This window comes from Mya arenaria, chromosome 7 (assembly GCF_026914265.1).
Source record: "Mya arenaria isolate MELC-2E11 chromosome 7, ASM2691426v1".
Lineage (NCBI taxonomy): Eukaryota > Metazoa > Mollusca > Bivalvia > Myida > Myidae > Mya > Mya arenaria.
This window is the reverse complement of record NC_069128.1, coordinates 62941935-62964011: the sequence shown is the minus strand read 5'-3', so window position 1 is coordinate 62964011 and position 22077 is coordinate 62941935. Positions and strand designations below refer to the sequence as shown.

Genomic DNA, 22077 nt, shown 5'->3' with positions numbered 1-22077 from the left:
TCCGAACCCAATTTCTATGATCTTCTTAAAGTTTTACCTCCCGATCAAGCTTTTAGGTAGTCGTACTAAAGTATATTTTGTTATATGATTTGTTCTTGTATTAAGTATGCTTAAACCAATCAATACCATTGTTTACCTTTGTGCCACATTTCAAAAGACAGTAAAAGTGGTACAGTGTTAAACATGTATCTGTCTCCCACTTACCCAAGAACCCCACCTGGGATCAAGAACGTGGTTCTGCAAAGTGTCGAGTTATTAAAGGACAAGCTAACAGAAATAAGTATAACCCATGACCTAGTTTTAAACAATTCACAATGATGACCTTTGTGTCATTAAACTGTAACAAAGTATTGATTGGTGTGCCGTTAAACTAAAGCAAAATGTTAATTATTGCGTCATTCAACAAAACAGTGTTGACCCTTTTGTCATACTAGATAAAGACCGGTGTTGACCCTTGTGTCATAAATCAAGATTAGTGTTGACCTTTGTGCCACATAACAAGAATAGGGTTGGCCATTGTGCCACATAATAAGAATAATTTTGACCCTTGTGTCATAAAACAAGAACAGAGAGTGTTGACACCCGTGTAATAGTTCAAGACCAGTGTTGACCCTTGTGTAATAGTTCAAGACAAGTGTTGACCCTTTCGTCATAGTACAAGAACAGAGTTGACACTTGTGACAATAAACAAGACCAGTGCTGACCATTGAGACATTATTTAGGCCATGTCGATGCTCATTTAATTTTGGCATTTAAGGCCATAGTGGTTGCCCTTGTGCCAATAAGGGATGTTCGAACTGAATAAACTAAATATCACGTGTGGTTAGAAATAAATGAAACATGCATGGTTGAATTTATCTACAATATGTTTTCATATAATGTGTTGCAGATCGGATATATAGTTAAATCCACTGCGGCAATAAAATATTTATCAATCACAAACCAATCATCTTGAAACCTATCCATCTGGAAAGAAACCTGTACTGAAATTATATAAGAATGACATGTGTTAGAAAACAGAGAAAAAGCATGTACCAGCGAGTAGTCACTTCGAATAAGGTTTTATCTGCCCTTTTTGATTAGTGACAGCATGTCATTTCATGAATGGTACAAGAAAAACATCGATTTAAAAATTATTAAGGCGCCTTTTAAATTAACCAACATCGCTATCACAGCTTTGTTTTGTTGATAGGCAAATGCAGATACTATGGTATGCCTAGTGGGCGAAAATCTTTATTTCTCACATTCTGCTCGCGCAACTGTAACACATTACTTTTCAGCATAAAGCTAAAGCCACTGATACCACATATGAACAAAGTTAAGGTATCAGTTGCTTTAGGTTTATGCTGAAAAACAATGTGTACAACTTTGTGAATTACGGATGCCTCGTAATCCAATATTATTGTGGCAAATTTGAACCAATTTAATCAGTAGAGTGAGAATATTAAATCAATTAACAAGTATTTGTGAAACACGCCTTTTTGGCCTTAGATTGCAACCAATGTCATTTCTGCACTACATTTCAGTTTAAATAAAGAACGAACAAAAAATCAAACTTTAAAGCATATCTTATTCCGAATGTTTTTTTTTCGGATAAATATTGTAAATCATAAATGTATATGTTTTCATTTATAATTTTAGGCTCTTTTAAACAAACAAAAAAAGGTTAACTTGGCATTAGTTTGAAACAGTATCGCCAATGGCCTAATATAATGATGAGATTCAATGTTACGGCGGAGACCTATAAACAACAGCTCGATAGCTACAGACAGATTTACTTTTTCAAAGTTATGCCATTGAAAATCAATGAAACTTGATTCACAAAATAACACTTATGACAGAAAAAGCTATTAAAATTGTTTAAGCCTTTAAAATACTTTGCCATTTTTAGCTTCTACACGTGTGAACTATTTTAGATTTACATGCGCTTGTTTTCTAATGTTGCAATCCTTTTAATGTTTGTGCTTTTTACGAGCATTAAATTCTTAACATTCAGCAAATGAAGAAATGCAGTACCATTAATGAATATGTCGAATGGTTTGTTGGACAACAGGTATGAAACCAAGTTGGCCGTAATACTAATAATGTTAGTAATTTCCCGTTTGCGCAAAAACAACGCCATTTTCTCCTATCAAAGGGCCCCGCCACCATTTCCTTAAAATAGGAAAAACACTCTAATTGATAAGCAAAGGGTACTACGAAATGGACTTTGGTTTGAAATTAGAAAAAGCAGCGGAACGCAATCATTATTTGTTACCCTCCTATATGGGACAGTTCTCCAGCCAGGAAAATAAGAAATATCAATGAATGATTTTAAATAGACACAATGAAATATCGATGCTCATGATTATGTACATGTCAGAATGTCTTGTTGTGTTCCCATCAAATGATATTGATTCTCTTGTATCAGGATACAGGGCTTGTTACACGTACGACCGTGTGTCGTCTATAACGACGACATACTGAGATCCTGAGAGAGTGTGGTGCTGGTGTAGTTCTATCCAAGTGTGAGTCAGCAACCCCTTACACAGGCAGACATATCAGTGGCATTATTTGTAATTGTTTGGTATCGACTACTGATTAGCGGGCTTAATATACAGTATTTAGTTATAATGTACCGACATGGTCTGGTTCAAAGTAAATTTAAAAATAAATATTTAAATCTGATGTTGATTAAGACAATTGATCATGAAATCAAGTTATTTTCATAATATATTTCCTGAAGTGGTTTGTCTCTTCGGTACTTAATTGATTGGAGAGACATAGTAGTGCATGATATATGGGAAAAATAATTAATAATTAATTGTTGTTTTAAAGAATAAACACACTTTCTATGATAATTTAAAGAATGAGTATTAAATTGTTTGAGATATTGTAAACTGTTCATTAACAGTATTTATCTTCTGGTTTTCGTTAAAATGACTTTAGCAATACAAATGTCATTTCAACTTTGACCTTGTATTACTGGATGCAACTGAGGTAATGGCACATTACATTAGTCAACGTGATCTTGCTTGTTTCATGACAGACACTGAAACAAAAATAAATAATTTAGTGTACATCCATTTTGATTACTTCGAACGCTTACATCGTGTTAAAGGTTTTTTGAAAATGTACATTTGCAGTGCTTAGATACCGTTCCGATACCCTACCGATATCAAGAAAATCTGATGGTGGTCGACAGCATTCAAAAAGATCCTTTCGAACTAAATGCGTAATTTAATGTCTTTGAGTCTAACACTAAATTAAATTAGAGATATTTTTGAAATAATAACATTAGCCAATGGAATTGAGACATTTTTTGCTTGTTTCGATTCTATCATGGTGTATATAATCCTATTGGTTCCCAGTCAAATCCAGACATTGGAAGACTTGAAGAATAAGAGCGAGAAAGAAGATATCCGTGTACGATACCGTTAATCTTTGTAAAGTTATCTCTTGGTTCTTTAAAATGTTCAGGGTACCGCTACACGGGATAAACCTTTCCTGGGTTTAACCAGTACTGAGTTAACCTTTTCCCTTTACTACCATTTAAATGCCGTGCTCTGGCCAAGGAAGCTCCTAGTGAGTGGTACCATATTATATCTTTTAACGGTTTGAAGTGGTTGGGGTTTAAACCATCGAACTTTAGCACCCGAAACGACGTTTATACCTCTTAACTATCGGGGCGGTCGAATTAAATCAGTTATTCTTATACTCACGTTTGTAATATTCACTGAAGAGATTGAACGAATCATCAACTCTTTTGACCTGACCAAGTTATTTCCTGAAAAGATCCATTTTAAAAGGATTAATCTAAGCTCACTATTTTTGTTTTGGTATAATTTGTGTTACGTACATTCTGAAAAGTGTTTGGACTTAAAAAGGAAAAAACCTATAAGATTATCTGTATAAACTATTTTTTTGTAAACACAAGAACAAGTAAAAACATTGGCTAATGAAATAAGTTATTTAAATTTGTTATGTTTAAGAGCTTTCGAGACTTTCGTGCCAGATACAAGACGGGTAAGGTGTCGACCAAAGAGTAAATGTTTCCGGGCCTTGAAGTAATTTCTTATTAAACAATGATTTCTTCCCTTTTTGTAGCATATATTGCTGATTTAAATCCTGTTAATACATGTATTAATATATATATTCCCGAAACTTGATTGTAATTAGGTAAAAATCTCGGTCATTCGGAGCTCCTCGGCCATTTTATCGAAAACAACCTCGGATGTATTTGGACGGTTTACTTTATTAAAAAAGTGGTACGTTTAAGTCCGCTGCAAGTAGATCGCGTAGTAATTTTATTTAGCAGTTAAACTTTGTGACATTACTCTTGGGGTTCTTAAATATGTTTGCAATAATACAATTCAATGGCAATCAATTTAAACTTAGATATATAAATACAACTCTAAAACACTACATTTAATTAATGATATAATTCAAAATTTTACGAACTACTTCAACTGATGTACCTGCATACATCCGAGGTTGTTTTTGAAAAAAATGGCCGAGGAGTTCCGAATGAAATCTCGGTTTGCGTTATCCATCAATTATGACCTTAATCTTCAACCGTATGATCCAGCGATTAATTGCGAACATAATTACGTATTTAACAGAAATAAATGACTGCGGGCCTGTGATATGGTGCGACAGTTTTTTGTTGTATACAACATCTTCAGAATTATTGTTAAACTACGGCGATGCGATCATGCACTTGTGATGTATTAGAAGAGTTTTTTGAACATTGTTATTTACTACATCGTACTGCCTCTTTATAAATGTCTGCTTAGTGAAACGTTTTAGCATGGATTTAGATAATAACTAACACGCATCATTGACAGTACGGTCGACATGAAAACGCCTTGAGGGCACCCGCGTTTAATGGACGTCAACGTACAATACAATCGTTTCTATTAAACCGTTAAAACGTTTGCATGTTTCTATACGCATCGGTGGTTCAGTGGTAGAATGCTCGCCTGCCACGCGGGCGGCCCGGGTTCAATTCCCGGCCGATGCACATTTTTTTATGAATGCACTGCATTTAATGTTAAGCAATCATTTAATGTTAATCAAGATGAAGCGCAGTATTTATGATGGTACCTTATCATCTTAGAGTCAATGTCGCAGTTCACGTTTCAGCTTGTGTGATTTTAGTTTATAAATGTTCAAAAACTCCTTGATAATCTTAAATTCAACTTTTGACAAATGTTCTAAACATCGAGGCGATTCGCATAATTAAATAAATGACGACATGACAGACAAAACGAACCGTCAGAGGATAGAGTCCGGATTGATAGGGATGTCAAAGGGCAGAAATGGATTTTTTTGCGATAATCAAGGTCAAAAAGGCGTGTTTCCCATATCTTTTCCCTATTTATCTACATAGTCTCTATCTATGAAATTGCTTTAAAAGATAACAATAATATTGGATTACTAAGTATCTAAAAGTCAAATATTTGTACATCGAATACCTTAACATTGTTAATATGTGGTATCAATAAATCTAGGTTTATGCTGAAGAACAGTGTATTACATTTAAGCTAGCTGAATGTTAGAAATAAAGAATTTCGTCCGCTAGGCGGCATACCACAGTATCTGCATTTGCCTATCAACAAAACAATGCTACGTAAAGCGCAATAGTCTGTACGTACTAGTTCATTTTAAGGCGCCTTAATAATATTTGTATCAATGGTTTTTATTTTGCATTCATAAAATAACATGATGTCATTAATCAAAAGGGCAAATAAAACCTAATTCGAAGTGACTTTTCTTTGTTACATGTTTTTTTCTTTGTGTTACATATTATACCATTTCAGTACATAGGCTTTTTTCCAGCTGGATGGTTTTTTTTTGCTGTATTGTTTGTGATTGATTATTTCGTGCTTAACATTAAAGCTCTATTTTTGGTTTACAATATTGCCATAGTGGATATAACCCTATGTAGGTTCTGCGGTAATTTATAAAAAAAACAACATTGTAGAAATGTTCAACCATGTTTTTCATTTCTAACCACACCTGAACTTTAGTTTATTCAGTTCGAGCATCATCTAATGGCAGAAACCACAATGGTATTGTTCAATGCCAGAACGAACACCGATAATGCCTTAAATAGAACAACAAGGGTTAAAACCGGGCTTGTTAAAGGTTACAAGGGTCAACACTGGTCTTGAGTGATGACACAATGGTCAACACTGTTCTTATTCTATGGGACAATGGTCAACACTGTTCCGGTTTTATGACGCAAGGATCAACATTGGTATTGTTAAATGCCAAACGGGTCAACAATAGTCTTGTTCTATGCCACAAGGGTCAACACTGGTCTCGTTCTACGACACAACGGTCAACACTTGTCTTGTTGTATGACACAAGGAACAATATTGTTCTTGTTTTATGACACAAGTGTCAACACTGGTCTTGTTTTATGACACAAGTGTCAACACTGGTCTTGTTTTATAGCACAATTTTAAACACTAAGATTTCGTTTAATGGCCAAACATCAATACTGTGGACTGGTTTAAAACTAGGTTATGGCTTATACTCGTTTATGTAACCTTGTCTTTGAAGAAACGGACACTTTACAGAACCTCGTTTTAGTCCCCAGGTAGGGTTGACACATACAACAATATACATGTCTTAATCTCTTTTGTATTGTGGCAGTAAGGTTTACACTGCTATTGTTAGGTTAAAGCATACTTTATTTTAATGAAAAGATATAACAAATATGTTTAAATACAAATACTAAGAGTTTGATCGGGAGGTAAAAAGTAATGAAAATCATATCATTTGTGCTACGATGGTTGTGTTATGCATGTGATCATTGGATGGTACGAGGAACGCCAGTGAAGTCTTGAATGATGGCGCATTTAACATCCGGGCACTATTGTCTGACAGTTAATTTCGTTTTGTATTTTTTTAATATGCGAATATGTCCGATGTTTAGAACATTTGTCGACGGTTCCATTAAAGTATTTCAAGGTGTTTTTGAGATTTTACATACTATAATCACACTAACATACACGTGTATTAGGACATTGACTCTTACATTGTGAAGTTCCATCATACAATATGCGCTAATAAACGTAATTATTATAACATGTAATTTACGTTAAAATCCATCTATTGTTGTTTGAACTACCTAGCAGTTAAATAAACGTTACTCACAGACAACGACCCTTATGCGTTGTCTCACATATCGTTTTGGAAAAGAGAAATTAATTATTAAAGAAAACATGAGTTTGAAGTTTTTACCAGTAAGCTAATAAATTTATTCAAGAACTGTTAATCATTGAATGCATCCCATTCATTTAAAAATGTGCATCGGCCGGGAATCGAACCACTGAACCACCGATGCGTACATTAAAATATATACGTTTTTAGGTATGGATCAAAACTATTTTATTTCACGTTGACGTTCATAAAACGCGTGTGCCCTAAAGGTATTTTATGAAGGCCGTACTGTCAATGGTGCGTATAAGTTTTATTATGTATCACTGCTGCAACGTTTCACTAGGCAGGCATTTATAAAGAGGCAAAACGATTTATATAGTCAGCAACAATATTCAAAACAGGCTGAGCTGAATTAGCGCCAATACAAGCATCTTCTATAAAGATGCTATATGCCACCAAAAGTGTCGCACCATATCATAGGCCCACAGCCATTCATTTCTATTGAATACGTACATAGAACAATTGTGTACACAATATATCAATGGTTCGAAAGGCGTAAGGTCAAAGTCACAATGGGTGTACAATGCAGTCGGATTAAAAGTCCTGAAAAAGTATTTCAGGAATGTATTTGATAATTATTGTAATGCAAGATTCACTATACTTTTTCTTAAACATATACCCAACTCTGATTTTATGATTAAATGTGCTTGTGGTAGGCTTTGCATGGGCACATGGTGAAGGATATGTAATAATATCATACTGCAGAACAGTGTCTATGAAATACATTATTATGTTAGATATAACATTTCACACGCCTCATCATTAATTATAACAATATCATTTTTTTTAAATAAAGACAATGGTAAAATTTAAGTGTTAAGGTACTGACAACCAAAAGCAACATTTTCAAGTGTAAGACTAGTTTAATATTTGTTCCAAAATGAATAACTAGTCGTTCTTGACCACATCTAAATCGATTAAAACAAAATGGCCTCTGAGGAGATGAAACTTGTTTAAAGATATTTAAAAAAATGGAAGTTGTGTCACTGGTTGAGTTAGAATAATTCAGGTAATTTTTAATATGATTTATTGCAATAAAATACATTATATGATGCTTAAATCGTATCGTTAAGATATCGGCACAGAAGTGTTAGCGTGAAATTGGATGGATACAATATCAGGACTCAGGTACAGTAAACAATAAAAACACTATAAAAATTAAAATATATCCTAAAGAAAATGATAGATATTTTTTAACAGATTTAGGAAAGTGAAAATATGTTCCCATTTAAATTGTTTGTCTGACTTTCCAACTGGATTAAGCCCATTGCCAATGTTTCCAATGGGAAGAATTTAATTGGATATGATTCCAATTGGAGTTTTCCAATTTTCTGATTTCCCCATATTGAATAATGGGAAAGTTCCAAATGAAAAAATTGGTCGACGGGATTTATTTTTAAAAAAAAAAATGATAAAAAGTTCTCTAACCGCACTTTTTCAAGTTTACATTATAACTATTGACAATAATGATTGTGATTTATCATCCTCTTATTTTTTATAAATGTGGGAGAATTTTCCAACAAAAATTGTTGGGCTGATTTTCCAAAATCCATTTTCCAATGGGAAGGCCATATTCCAGTGGGATTCCCACTGGAAAAGTTGACTTTAATTGCCAAAAAAAACATATTTCTAAATCAAATATCAGGAATAAAACATATCTCTTATTAGTATTACCAAACCCGTTTCAATAATACAAAAATAAAAAAAAACATTGGGTGAAAAACAAAGAAATTATGTTTGCAAAAATTCCGGATTTGCAAACTTAACCCGGATGCTGTTAATATAGAATTTCAATCAGCAAAATATGCTTCAAAAACTGGAAAATCATTGTTTATTAAGAATGTAGAGCACGGCACGGAAACACCCACTCTTTGGTCGACAACTTATCTCCAACAAATTATGCATTTATTACACTTCTTGTATACGCTAGCAATTTCTCGAAATCTCTTGAGTATAACAATCTTCATTTGTTATTACCTAGGCTAATTTTGTTTTACTTTATCTAAGTTTTAGAAAAGAAAATTGAGTTATCGTGATTATCTTCAATGTTAACTTTATACAAATTATAACATTTTAGTGAGCTTAGCTTAAACCTTTTCTAATAAACTTGATATATTTAAGAAGTAAAATGCATGGTTATTCGTTGATTGATATAAGTGAGAAAGTACTTATGATTCTTACACTTAAACTTTAAACGAAATAAAGAAATATGGGTATACAGGTGATAAAGAGGAAAACTCTTAATTCCAATAGCTTTTGTATTTCATTCTTACAACGCGTTTACTCTTTGTTTCCTCTAGTTAATGCATACTTTGTTAAGATTTACCATGTACGTTTTACTTGATTCGGGATTGTTGGGGTTAATGTGAGATTGTGCATACAAACAAGATTAACCCCCAAGTAAACTTACATTTAACTGACCCTTCCAGGCGGTTCCTAATAATCCTTGATTAACACCCATAGTTTGATATATGATATATGATATATGTAGTGTAATGTTTGTGGAGTAATGTTTTGTGTAAGCATCGGCGGTTCATCGGCAATGCACATACGTTTTGAATGAATATGAATGATATGGTTAAATCAAGTGTAAACAATAACCCGTTCAATGACACAGAGTCCTTCCCAATGGCATAGTAAAGAAAACCAAACTTTTAAAACAAAATACACAGGGAACATAGCTGTTCCGGTCACTTTGCAGTGGCATCATAGCTCATCTTTGGAAGGTTGGCTGGATTGTACCGCTGGCGCTCCACGATAACGAGTGTCTGTATAGCATGATGACGCATGAAGTGCGTTGGTGGAAAAGGTCATGCAGAGAAAAAGATAAATTGCTGTGTAAGTGCTCTCTGCATTGGTCATTTCTTTTTCTGCTGGTCGGTTCTCTTAGCTTCCCAGTGGCTGTCAACGATCACATTTTGGTTTTCCATAGTATCTCGGTTAAAGACATTATCTTACTTTTAAGCTACCATTAGCTGTTAATACCACATGACATTAAACGATAACATTCCTACGCCTTGAACACTTGCTGTTTACCATTTATACATTATTGAATCGACCACATGTTGAGCGCCATACCTTGTCTTGGTTTATTTGTGACATATTTGCTCCGCAGAGGCTTGGTGTTTCAGATTTCTCTAAGACCCAAACTCCCCGCCCGCAATTACTGGAGGCAGCTCATCCTCTGACGGCATTTCAGCGCTATTGGAGAAAGTTTCCTCGTCTGAGAAGTAACACCAAAAGAGTTCTTCTAAAAAGTGGCCCAATTTTTCTCTGCGAATGTACCCGTATTACTTCCAACAGAATGGCAAGTTCTCCAACTTTCAAGAAGTAGTTAAAAGCTAAGCAATCATATGTCAACAGTATTCTGTGCGCATCCGCAAATAATGAATTATTTATTCCTACCCCATCTTAACTTGAGGGTTATTAAAACATATTGTAAGCAAGTTATTCTTATACTACGCACATGCTCACAATTACTATTCACATGCTGTGGTTGTGACTTTAAAATGTCATGCTTTTAAAAAATTAAAACACCAGTTACCAATCACTCGTCATGGCCTCTGGTAAAACCGAGGATTGTTGTGTCCACGCTGTAGATTTTCTTTTGTCTTTATCAACCCCTCCATCCTCTCATAGGCCTTTTCGTTACTCATTTCTACACTGCATTGCGGGAAAATCTTTCTGTTTCTTGTCCCTCTTCCAATCCATGGCATGGGAGATATGCTAGAAATATTTCATTGTATTCATAGCCACTTTGACATTGGCTTTTTTGACTTAGGTTTTATTGGCGTTGTTTTCTCGCGAACAATCAAAGCGTTCAGTTTATCCTTAAAACATTGATGCAAGATGCTTGTATGGAATTTGGATCTTGGGCGACCGCTTGCGCAACCCACCCGAATTCTCTTTTTATTTGATTTGGTTCGTTGGTGGGACACATGGTGGTAAACTGTTCCTTTCTATTGTCTCGATTGTCGGTTTTTGGTGATCCCTACTGAGAAAAATCTTCAGCATGTTCCAGTGTCATGCTGAATGTAAAGGCAAAGTACCGGTTCATGTCATGTGTCTCACGTGTGAGGCGGAGGTTCAACAGGACCTTTTGGTATGACGTCACTGTCGATTTTTCTTGATTTCGAAACGGTAAAGCAGCAATGCCAGTAAACATTTTTAACCAATACCTTTAACACGCTGTAGGCGTTCCAGATTATCAAAGTTGATATACACTTAATTAGTTAGTTTTGTTTCAGTGAATGTCATGAAACGAGCAAGATTACTTTGACTAATGTAATGCTCCGTTATCTCAGATACATCCAGTAATACAAGCTTAAATAACAGTTTTATTTCTAAAGTTTTTTATTACTTAAATGAGAAGATAAATGCTGTTAATGAATGAATGTTAATGTTTCATTTTGCAATAAAAATAAACAATTAAATAATCATTCTATAAATCATTATAAACAAATGTATTTTTTTAACAACAATTAATTATTCAACAAATATATCATGCAAAACTATGACACTCCAATCAATTAAGTTCCAAAGAGAAAAACCACTTCAAGAAACCGAACTCGGAATGGCTGCAAGCCAACTCGTCAAATTTTACCCATTTCTCCTCCTCAACGTATTTTGTTTAGGGTATCCTCATCGTCATAATTGTTAAATCTTAACGCACGGTTATTGTAAGTTGTGCAGCATTGGTTTGGCAGTAGTCTATGCAGTTTCAGAAACGTGCTCAACGTCATCATGCGCGAGGCGTCTATATACATACCTTTATTTATTGGCTCACGTATCGTGTTACTAAATCATGGAATTAAATGTATTAAGTAAACTTGAAATTAATTGAATCATATGTATTTTATACAATGTCAGCAAAAATGTGCATCGGCCGGGAATCGAACCCGGGCCGCCCGCGTGGCAGGCGAGCATTCTACCACTGAACCACCGATGCTTACATTGACGTACGTTCAATACGCTCTAATTGTACGTTAACGTTTATTAAACGTTAGTGCCCACAATGCGATTTCGACTGGACTGTTAATGATGCGTGTTAGTTTTTGATATATCACTGCTGCAACGTTTTACACAGGAAACATTTATTAAGCAACAGTTTGATTTAGTTAATGGCAATGCTTAAACACACTCGTCCGAGTGATAGAATGCTCGCCTGCCACGCGGGTTCGAATCCAGGCCGATATGCACATATTTCTATTATCCGATGTACCTTTTATGCAATGTAAAATACTTTGAAATATAAATTGTATGTATTTAGTAACAACATAGATACACATTCAAATACCATTTTTGCTGTAATAAGTCATTTAAATCTTGCAAGTCGTTTCAAAATGGAATGTTTAATTTTCAAACCTGTTCTTTCTATTGTCATATAAATGCTTGATCATCTTGACTCCATTACCAATTCATAAGGGGAAGGCCGTAAATACTGTTGTTATTAACTGATGGCCCAACCTTTTTGAGCATTTAAATTTATTTTTTTCATTTGGAATATCGTTTATTATAATGATGGATTACAATGCGGAACAATAATATGCAGCACAATATCATTCATTTAAAATTTAATGGCTGTATGACACTGAATTATACACTTATTTGAAGATAATCAACTTTAAAACAATTTTGTATTTAGATTAAATGAATAATTGTAAAAATATTTAAATTTTAAAAATAATTCCGATGTTTAGGTTGTAACATATTCTCAGTGCCCGAAGAAAAAGTGACTGAGGTTTGTGCAGCCGCTAGAGAAAATGAAAATGTTTATTTGTTGTATGTCCATACAGGAGAAAACGAAAAAAAACTTAACCTTAAAACTTTCCGCATTTAGCAATACATTTACAATATGTACAATGATAATACATGTTGCACTTAATATTTATCCATTGAAGTTTAATTCTAACGATGACTATTTTATGTACTAGTATAACTAAAATAAATATTTACAATTTATATGTCTATTAGCACAAACTATTTTGATTTTTGTGCCTCGGACTAACATAATGGGCTCTTTTTGGCCTATACCCGTACATAAATTAGGACTCCGAAATCACCTCTTCTATATTATGAAAACTACGTCTTTCTCGTACCATACATATGATTATAAAATAATGTACCAACTGCACCATAATGATCCTTTATTCATGGCTAAGTCTCTTACGAATGAAAGGTTGCGACAATGATAGATAATAAACTAGCACGCATCATTGACAGTACGGCTGTCCTTGGCTGTTGAGCAATCGTGTTATATGAACGTCACCGTAGGATTTAAACGTCATTGATTTCAGCGTATAAACGTAAGCATCGGTGGTTCAGTGGTAGAATGCTCGCCTGCCACGCGGGCGGCCCGGGTTCGATTCCCGGCCGATGCATATTTTTATTATCAGATGTACAATGAAATTTACTTTGAAATATAGAATTAACGTATTAAGTAACAAAATAGATATACATTCATGTATCAGTTTTTCTGTAATAAGTCATTTCAGTTTAATTTTGCACGCTGTTTTATAATGGGTATACTTTTCAAACCTGTTTTTTCTATTGACATATATATGCTTGATCATCATGACTCCATTAACCAGCCCATAAGAGGAGGACCGTCCTAATGATGTTAATAACTGGTGGCCAGACCTTTTTACACATTTAAATATTTTTTTATCCGGAATATCGTTTATATTAGAAAAAACAATTGAACAATAATATGCAGCACTATATCATTAAGTTAAAAAGGAATGGTTGTAGGAATCATCTTTTTAATTCATTACTGCCCCATTACGTTTATATTGATGGTCCTAATGAAACGTTTGTGATATAATTTATAATACGTATAACCGAATAGCGGATGGTGAGTTTTCAACTACAACAACAAAATATTGCTAGAAAATAAAGAACAGACTTGGAGTAGGGTTTTTTTTTGTGCCATACAACAATAATGCGACTGCAATTATAAGTTAATTGTCATCGAACGTGATCAAAGTGTCGACCCTTCTGCTCTTCATTGCGGCCAGCGTATTGATACGTGTGTCATTAAATACGATCTCATAGATAGATTAATCTAAATAAGGGTTTCAAATGGGAACAGATTTTTGACATTAGCAATTCTCGGGCGATTCCTTTAATTGAAATTCAGTCCTTTTAATTGATTTTTTATTAAGTATTTTATTTCTATTACACATTTATAAGTTTCCCTGTGGAGTTCTTTAGAGCCAAAAAATATTGTTGAGTAGTTAATGTGGCTCCATCATAAACACGATCTGTGCCGCTTGATACACCTGATATATTGTTTGTTCGATTTGAACAGCAATCATGCAAATTCAAACATAATTACTGTTTTGCAATCATATCCAGAGTCTTAATTATGACCTTGACCTGTGGCCGTACGAACCGTGAATATAGTGATAACACAACATTCCATCGTATGCAACAGATAAGAATGAGACAATTGTGTTAATGAACTATTCAAATGAACTAACGGACGGACAGCGCGTTTTTGCTATAATGATATATTGAATTGTTTTTAAACGCTTGTATTTACTTCGTGGTATTGCCTTTTTTAAAATGGATGATGTGTGAAACGTTAAAGCAGCGATATATTTTAAAACTTTTGCGCATGATTGAGAGCACTGCTGAAATAAAACAAGCCTTTAGGGCACACGCGTATCATGCACGTCAACGTATAATCATAGCGTATTGAACGGAACGTAAAAACGTCCAAATATCAATGTCCGCATCGGTGGTTCAGTGGTAGAATGCTCGCCTGCCACGCGGGCGGCCCGGGTTCGATTCCCGGCCGATGCACATGTTCTTTTTAACGGAATAAAATGTCTGTGTAATTTTAGTTCAAAAAATACATTAATCTTTCACCTAAGCAGATCCCGGCGCGCGACCCCATAAAATCATCCTAGTTTACTTTTTATTTCAATATAGTAATAAGTAATAAAATACGCCCAATTTGCACCATTTCGGACTAGAAATTGTAAAAATTGGAGTACCACCGAACCCCCAAACCACCAAAGGGAGGGGCGCGAGTCAAAGGATTACGCCCCTAAGTTACGCCCCCTCTAACTTCAAATCCTGGGTCAGCCCCTGATACATGCCTTGAAATACATTAATGAAGCATTCGAAAACAGTTCTAAAAATGAAAGTACCTATCAACAAAACGATGCTTCTAAGAGTGCGATAGCCGGAACGTGCCGGTTCATTCTTAAGGAGACCAAATACCTTTTTATTTCAATGTTTTCCTTGTTTTTAAATAGGGCGGATACAACCTAATCAGCGTAACATGCGCTTTTTCTCAATTTTCTATCACATTTACATCCTTATACCATTTAAGTTCAATGCCCTCTTCCCATCTCTATAATTATGTTTTAAGGCTGAATAGTTTGTGAGCCAGATCAGATCTAGGGTAATGCATATTGTTATACATTCTAGTTATTTTCAATATTTTCATTTTATTTCTTAAAGAGAAGTTCTTTTATTTCTAAAATTATTAAATCGTCACAGTCACTGTCGAACTTTCTTTATGGCAAAAGTTGTTTAATGCCGCAATGATCAACACTGTGTCCTAGTTTATCGTTACAATGCTCACCTTTTATCTTGTTTAATGGCACAATGTTTACTTCTTGTCTTGTTAATGGCACGAATCTCACCTCTTGCCTTGTTTAATGGCACAATATTCACTTTTTGTCTTGTATCGAACAAAATTCTCGTCTTGTCTTGTTGAAGGCCACAATGTTCACCTCTTGTCTTGTTTAATGGCACAATGTTCATCTCTTGTCTTGTATGGAACAAAGTTCTCTTCTTGTCTTGTTTAATGGCACAATGTTCACCTCTTGCCTTGTTTAATGGCACAATATTCATTTCTTGTCTTGTATGGAACAAAGTTCTCTTCTTGTCTTGTTTTATGGCACAATGTTCACCTCTTGCCTTGTTAAATGGCACAATGTTCACCTCTTGCCCTGTTTAATGGCACAATGTTCACCTCTTACCTTGTTTAATGGCACAATGTTCACCTCTTGTCTTGTTTAATGGTACAATGTTCACCTCTTGCCCTGTTTAATGGCACAATGTTCACCTCTTTTCTTGTTTAATGGCTTCATGTTCACCTCTTGTCTTATTTAATTGCACAATGTTCACCCCTTACCTTGTTTAATGGCACAATATTCACTTCTTGTCTTGTATGGAACAAAGTTCACCTCTTGTCTTCTTTAATGGCACAATGTTCACCTCTTATCTTAATTAATAGCACATATATAACAATTTTGGTATTGGTTATTTGCATAAGGGTGAACAGTGATGTAGTTGGTAAATGACACATGGATCAACACAATATCCTTGTTTCAAAGCAAAACGACCAACACTGTTTTCTTGTACAAATGTATTTGGTTTGAACATGATTTTATTTTGTCTGATTGCAAGGAATCTAACTGCCGCCTTGTTCAATGGCTCAATTCCCACTCCTAAAAGGCACTACTTCGGTCAAGTAAACAACAAGGAATAGTATGCATGAACATCGAGTTAAACATACAAATATTAACAAAGGGTATTATCTGTCGCCATGGAGATAACAATTTATTGCACTGTGACCTTTAGTCATTTGCAAAAGTCAGAATCAGCATAATTTCATTACCTTGAAATTCAGAGTTTATAATTCGCGGATGGTACAAAATAGATCAACAACATATCAGTTCAGAGAAGTGAATGATATAATGCATCTGTTGAATAACCATTTGCTAGTAACAAATGACCCTGTAAGACAGTTTAATATTACATTAAAAGATGTAAATAACATTCATGTCCTGAAAATGAAACGATGTATCATGACGCACTTGCAAGTTCCCAGATAGCAGAATGGTAGGACATGACAGTTCCTTGACAACTTAAGGAATTCCTAAAATCAGAAAAAAAAACTTTTAATAAACGTTACTTAAGATGCCAAACTATGAATTATTACTTATATACACTAGCATGGTATTAGATTATTTATGGATGAACATGCATGCATTGTGCTTATGAGAATAAAATTTGAAATTAGGATGCATTTTTGCAGAGTCAAAATCTCAATAGTTCTTTCGAATGAAGGGTTGCATCAATAATTGGTAATAGACTAACACGCATCATTGATAAAACATCAGACAAGCGTGTTATATGAAAGTCACACTCGGATTTAAGCGTATACACGTTCAACGTAGGCATCGGTGGTTCAGTGGTAGAATGCTCGCCTGCCACGCGGGCGGCCCGGGTTCGATTCCCGGCCGATGCACATATTTTATTTGATAATGCATTCTCATTTAACAGAGGTTTCATAGCATCATCGCTCTGGTGTACAAGAACGTGTATTTTTAAAGCAACGTAAAATAACTGAACATATAGAACTTAAAGCATTTATTAAAAAACAAATACATACAAGTTAAAAATTATTTCCCTGTACTAACATAATTCAGTATCAATAGGCACTTGATCCATTAGGGAATAATTGAAGTGACTCATTTATTAAAAATCAATACATACACATATATGTCAAACATAAATTTTGAGTGATAAATGTACGTACTAGAAATGCATTTATTGAAAATATTAATTACTGATAACAAGATTGTAACCGTGTATTTAATAGCTAAAAACACACAAATATTAAATGATTGGTGAATGCTAAAAGATTTACAGCGAATAACTATAGTCTCATAAGGTAAAAAATACCGTGTTTTCTACATATTTCTTTCAAATTAAACATGGAATTCATGCTGTCATCTCATACATAGCTCATCTTAAAAACATTAACCACTCCATTGGGAGAGGGTCGTTTCTAATACTCCTAATAACATGATGCCCAACCCTTTTGCATAATTATCATTATCAAAATCCTAAATATCGATCAAAAGAGAAAGAATGTGTTTATAAGTACTATTTAAATTACGAGTGACTCATTAGATCTGAATAAAACATAACAGAAGTCATAAAGAAGCGCAAGTGCTCCACACCAAGGCAAAACGGTATCAATTCCTGGCCTGGCGCATGCATTTTTTGTTGTTGTTTTTTGTCCACAAGCATGACAAGTGGGTTTGCCTCCAAACTACAAAACATATCACCTTCACATAACATCATTAATATAATGTTGTAATAACTTGTCGAGTTGTTTAAGCTCAATATAATTTGTTCATCACAGGTGCTTAGACTTATAATAGTTAGAAACAAAACATTTATGTAAAAAAACTTTACAATTAAATATGTTTCTTTATTTGTATATGTTTTAACATCTTTTGATCTGTATACATGTTTTATGCATCGTAAAGATACAGCAAAGAATGGCAGTTTTGATTGTGTTCCATCACCCAAAATAACAGAGTTGATACTTAATTCATCTGGAAAGGCGAAAGATTTTATCGGCTGAGCCGTAGGCTCACCTGATTAACTCCGTAGTTGAGCCAGCTAAACTTTCTCTATTCATGACAATTAACCTAGTATTCCATTTTTTCTGTTACTTTGTTATTAAAACACGATGAAACGCTTTCGATTAACAAGTACATTTTGAAAAAGGGACACAACTGTTGTATTCCTATTGGCATCGGCTTAATTACTACCCTTGCAGTGTTTAAATGTACCAAAAATAGTTCCCAAAACTGTTCACTCTATCTCAATACTTGTATTGTCATTTTTTCAAAAGTTCGATATCATTTCAAAACAGAAAAGCTTTAAAAAGTGCATAAATGTGGAAAAGTCACCAAACAATCATCTAATCATGTAACATTTTTTGCGCAAATCTCGGTAATGGTTCAAATTCAAGATAAGGCGTGTGTTAAAGCTGCACTCTTACAGATATACCATTTTAACAACTTTTTTTTATTTTTTGTCTTGGAAAGAGCAAATTTTTGGGTAAATATCTGCATCCAATGATATAAAATTGCTGACAAAAAATCAGATGGTAGATTTTCATATTTCCTTTCGAAAAATATTGTTTTATGGCTTAAACCGTTACTAACGGTTTAAGAAAATTGCATAAAACATCATTTTTTGAACTTAATTATTTTTTTGCCAGCAATCTTATATAACTGGTTTCCATGGATTTTCGTAAACATTTGCTTAAAGGTTGAATAAATGTCGAAAACATTGGATCTTGTGTATGAAACTAAGTTTAATTTGAAAGAAATGAGTAAATAACAGATAAAATGTTATCAAAACGTTCAATCTGTGAGAGTGCAGCTTTAACAAACACTCGCCAAATTTCAACGGAATTAATTCATGCTGATATCAAAAAATAAAGTGTTGAATGTTAAGAAATGCACCCGAAAATATATTCTTCATTGGCGCCGCTCTGAAGAGCGCGCCTTTTATGGAATGGGAATTTATTTTAGTTAGTGGTAGGAGCGGTTTTTAAGTTGATTGACAGTTGGGTTTTACTGTTATTTTATTATGATTAAAAAATGCAAATGGATGGCGATTGCATGGGTGTTAAAAATGCTATTTGTGGTTGAATAGATTGTCTTCAATTTACCTTCAAAACATTATATTTGAAAAACGACAAATAAGCTTAATAACTGTTCCCGTTTCGTTTACGTTTTCCGATTGGTTAACTGTAATATCACGTGCCGGAAATGTAAATATTCGGAGGAGATCCGAATGAAATGTAAAATGTGTGGACCGGTAATTATGTGAATGGGAATAATTATGTTTTATGTTGATTTGTTATGTTTACTGCATTAATAAACAATGAGGTTAGCTGTTTTCTTTAATTTAATCGATATTGGATTTAATGTTCACCTAACTTTATTGTTTAATATGTTGAAGGTGACATTAGTAAAATTGTATTACGATTGCCCCCGAGTTGTTTTATTTTTAGAACACTACACATATCCGGATGTTGCTATTTTTAGAACCAGAAGGTATTTCCCCGCTATTCATAGGTCAATAATGGAATTTCTACATCGTCGATTAATAGTTGGAAACTCGGTTTTGTCATGAATATACGTTTAAAATAAGTAAACACTAAAAGTGCACACTGACAGTTGATAGGATACATCTAACAATTTGAGTCATTACAGTAAAACATGGATTATTAAGTGAATTATACGCGTAAGAGAAGAGTTTCTGTCGAAAAAAACTAATGTCAACAATCAGCATGGAATTGGGATATTCCTTTCAAAGGGCTATTCATGTAAGTATCCTTTAGTAGTTGTGTAAGTTTATGTGTTCAAAAATGTTTGTTTTTAATTTCTTTGGAATTCTTAAATCATTTTTATTTGCTAAACGTTAAGACAGCGTTTTAATATTTCAACATGTACTATAAATATACATGTTACATACTTTACATCTACTTATAATGCACCAGTCAATTGTAACCAAAGCCCCACCAGGTCCGAGGAATAACTGGGACTTTGACTTTCTGTCCAGCCAACCCCGGGTAAAATCCTCGTCCTGCAGGGACGAACTGATGGTCAAATCCTCGCCATATGCCCCGAACCCCAGGGAGCCTAGGTAAGGAATATTCCCTGCTATATCTGGCTCAAAGACAAAACCACCGTATTCACCCGGCACTGCGAGGCCACCTGAAAGTTAAAAACACAGCCTATTTCCCCGGCATATCCCCAGACCTGGAGGGCCGTGGTTACAATTGACTGGTGCATTATGTACATTTTACATATTTTTAAATGTACTTATGTACATCATTTATGTATATGATATGAGTATGTAATCTTTTATTTGATTGTTTTATCTTAGAAAAATATTAGACTTAAAAATACCCATTATTTGTTTACAAACTGCATATTTTCAAAATAAACCTGTATTAAAAGATCTACATGGTTTCGGGCTGGAAGCCACAACAGCTTGGACACAAGCGACATTCACTTGCTTGGTGTAGGTCTCGTTGAACGCCATACTGTTGTGAATCATTATCAATTATATGCACAACATCTACACATTTGTGCCTACCAACCCTTACTTTTGGCTAAAACGGATATTAGTGCAGAATGTATAATTAATACATGTGCATTTGTATTTTACGGTTGTAGTTTCTGTTGGTTGATAATCAGAAGTTTAATTTCTTTCAGGCAGGAAAAGGACTGAATATTACTATTATATGAAGAATTCCAGCCTGCATTAAATACTTTGTTGGATCATTGAGACAGATTTGACATCCATGTCTATCCACATCTGATAGAGATGATGTGAGTATTTCATATAAAACATATTTGAGTTGGTGTTTGTTGTTTTATAAACTCACTGTTTTCAATAATCCAGTAGTTGTGGTGGTGGTGATGGTGGTGGTGATGTTGAATTTTAGTGATAAATTTAGTAATTTTCTTTATATTATATACATGTATGTATCAGCTTATTGTTGTTGTTTTTAAATAATGTTGAGAAATATTAAACTGTTTATATTTTATTTTGTATATGTATGGCAGTATTATTATCTATACAAATTAGTTAGAAAGTACTTTTTTTTCTTTGACAGCACTAAACATTCTAGATGGGTAAAGACCTGTTAAATCAGCTTTGACTCAGCATTGAGTAATTTTCATCTCTGCAGACACTGCAAGTACAAACGCATGGGAACAAACAAAACTTCAAATGTTGAAGAGTGAAGAATTATTGTGAAAAGTTCTAAATGTTAGACTACCATTGACTAAATAAAACAAATAGACATCGATTACCAGCAGAGACTGTTTACATGTTATAATATTAAAAAGACATTAGTTGAGAACTTTCACTCTGACATTTTTGGAGGGGCATTACCGCCTACTTAGTGTTCTTGTTTCTTTACATATTTTAATTTAAAAGTACATTCATTGTTTTTAAATCTGAATTCTTAGTTAGTATCATAAGTAAAATTCATTTATTTGAATGATTACATTTTATGAA

The 22077-nt window shown here is 34.1% G+C and overlaps 5 non-coding genes across 5 annotated transcripts; 4 read left to right on the top strand and 1 right to left on the bottom strand.

Annotated features, from left to right (window-relative positions):
• Positions 1 to 4931: 4931 nt before the first annotated feature.
• Trnag-gcc (transfer RNA glycine (anticodon GCC)) lies at positions 4932 to 5002 on the top strand. The gene has a single exon. It is a non-coding gene; the product is annotated as a tRNA-Gly (tRNA).
• Positions 5003 to 12089: 7087 nt separating this feature from the next.
• On the bottom strand, positions 12090 to 12160 carry Trnag-gcc (transfer RNA glycine (anticodon GCC)). Its single transcript has one exon. It is a non-coding gene; the product is annotated as a tRNA-Gly (tRNA).
• A 1361-nt stretch (positions 12161 to 13521) lies between these two features.
• Trnag-gcc (transfer RNA glycine (anticodon GCC)) lies at positions 13522 to 13592 on the top strand. Its single transcript has one exon. It is a non-coding gene; the product is annotated as a tRNA-Gly (tRNA).
• Positions 13593 to 14947: 1355 nt separating this feature from the next.
• Trnag-gcc (transfer RNA glycine (anticodon GCC)) lies at positions 14948 to 15018 on the top strand. The gene has a single exon. It is a non-coding gene; the product is annotated as a tRNA-Gly (tRNA).
• Positions 15019 to 17411: 2393 nt separating this feature from the next.
• Trnag-gcc (transfer RNA glycine (anticodon GCC)) lies at positions 17412 to 17482 on the top strand. The gene has a single exon. It is a non-coding gene; the product is annotated as a tRNA-Gly (tRNA).
• Positions 17483 to 22077: the final 4595 nt, after the last annotated feature.